Here is a 2,436-nt window from a genome sequence, read left to right as displayed (position 1 = left end):
TTAACTTAAATTGCAGTTCTTTTATTATTAGAGATGCTAATCTTATCATAAAGATGAGGATTAGGATAAAACAAATCAGCTATCTTTTCATTATACTTGGTTCGACTTGTTGAGATCAAAGAAAGCCCATAATTCCTTCAGTTTTTGAGTGAATGAACAAGTGAAGACTCAACTGATACTTAGGAAAGATTATCAACCCTTCTACTATAGCAAAAGCTAACATTCATTCATCTGATAGTGTTTTATAAATGATAGTTTTGCTTTATTCCAAAGTATTTCCATTAAATAGCTTATGAAATCAATGATGCTCAAATCACTATCATAAATAATCATATAAGGAGCTTGAAAAATTGCAAATTCCAGATCCAGCAATCTTATTACATTCATTTGTTGATTGACATTTGAATTGTTTCCCCCTTTAGGCTATTATGAATAATGCTGCTATAAACATTCGTGTACAAGTTTCTGTGTAGACATATGCTTTTATTTCTTTTGAATATATCTCTAGGGATAGAATTGCTGGATCACATGTTAATTCTATGTTTAACTTTTTGAAGAACTATAAAAAGTTTTCCATAGTAGGTGTACCATTTTACATTCTAAGCACCTATGTATGAGGGTTTCAATTTTTCCACATCCTCGACAATACTTATTTTCCAATTTTTTAATTATAGCCATCTATAGCAGCGGTCCCCCTCCTTTTTGGCACAAAGGACTGGTGCTCCTATGAGAATCTAATGCCTGAAGATCTGAGGTGGACTGAGGTAATGCTAGCGCTGGGGAGCAGCTGCACAAATGGATGAAGCTCAGCTTGCTTGTCCCCCGCTTACCTTCTGCTGTGCAGCCCCCTTTCTAACAGGCCTTGGTATTGTTCCAAGGCCCAGGGGTTAGGGACCCCTAAAATAGGACAAATCAGCTGAGAATAAATTCCTGAGTTCAGAGATAAACAACTTCTTTGCCATTGAAAGAGTTAAGCCCTGTCTGTGGGAGCCATTGGTAGTCAGAACATTTTTAGAGCTGGAAAAGACAGAAAAAGTAAAAGTACGGAAGGGTGGAAAATAGTGAATAAAGATAATTTTTTTTTTTTTTTTATTAGGAAGAGCTAGTACCACTGCCTTTTTTGCCTCAGGTGCCATTAAAAGGCAAAGTAACAAAAAGTGGAAACATTTCACAACCCCTGGCACATCATCCAATAGGATTAGAGGAATTTCAGCTATCCCTATTTTTTCTAATAATTTCCCTATTATAATATCAGTAGCTTTGAAGAAGAGGCCTTTTCAATAAAACTACAAGTGTAATTAATATAGTCTTCTATGAATAGAACTGTAATAAAATTAAAAACAGATGCAGCCTGTAACTCACACACTCATATTTTCTCACTGGGGAATAAAAAGAAGTCAGAAGATAGAGAAGTTTAAAAAAATGGGTCAAAGGGGAAAATATATGCAATGAAAATTTTGACTCCTTGCTGTGATACTTTTCCTTTTGATTTTTAGAGACAAAATATAACTTAGGTGCTCTTTGGAATGGTGATTCTTGGACCTAACCCATTTTCTGTTTACTATTTCAAAATTATAAGTGTATTGTATTTATTTCAACAAATCTATAAAAAATTGTTAAAATGTTGATTGATGTCCAAGTAAAATTTTCTAGAAATCAAAAAAAAAGCCCATTCAGATGAAAAGAATAGATGAATTTATCAGGGAGAAAACATTAAAAAGAAATATTACTATTTTATCTAAGTCAGTATATCTCATAAAATTGCTCTACAAAATTGGAACATACTGAGAGTAATATATCTTATTTTTCCTCTTAAAAAGAGGTTCAACCCAAATTGTGTATGAAATCAATGGTCTAGCCATTAGTGAAGAATTATGTCACAGATAGAAATTTGATTGTACTTTTCTAATGAGATGTAGTCTAAGAACAAAAAGCACAATCTTAAATGAGTTTAATATTGATAAGAATGTTAGTATTGTTATTCTGAAACTATTACATATCAAGTATAAAGCACATATATATTTTATTACCTTTTTTAAGGAATAAAATGTATGTATTATTTATAACACCAAAAAATTCTGTCTAAGCTTTTGGCTTAATCCCATGGAGTTAAGAACATTAACAATAACTTGTATACCACAGTTTCCTAATTATAATAAATGCATTATTTTATATATACATTTTAAACATGTTATATATTTGTGATTCAGAAGTAACACTGAACAGTTTTAAGGAGCAAAAATATACAAAACAGTTAAAAGTGGAAATAATAGTGGAAATAATAAAAGTGGCAAAGTGCCCTGTGTTTTTATCCTAGAGACATATCATAGAAATTTCAGGTTAAGAAAACTTTGAGAAATGTTTTATATATTAGAATGCATTTTGGGGAGTGGAGAGAATAAAGCTTTGCCTTTGGCTTAATACGCTCAACAATTT

This window comes from Pteropus alecto, unplaced genomic scaffold, assembly GCF_000325575.1.
Source record: "Pteropus alecto unplaced genomic scaffold, ASM32557v1 scaffold3, whole genome shotgun sequence".
Lineage (NCBI taxonomy): Eukaryota > Metazoa > Chordata > Mammalia > Chiroptera > Pteropodidae > Pteropus > Pteropus alecto.
Note: the sequence above shows the minus strand (reverse complement) of the source record.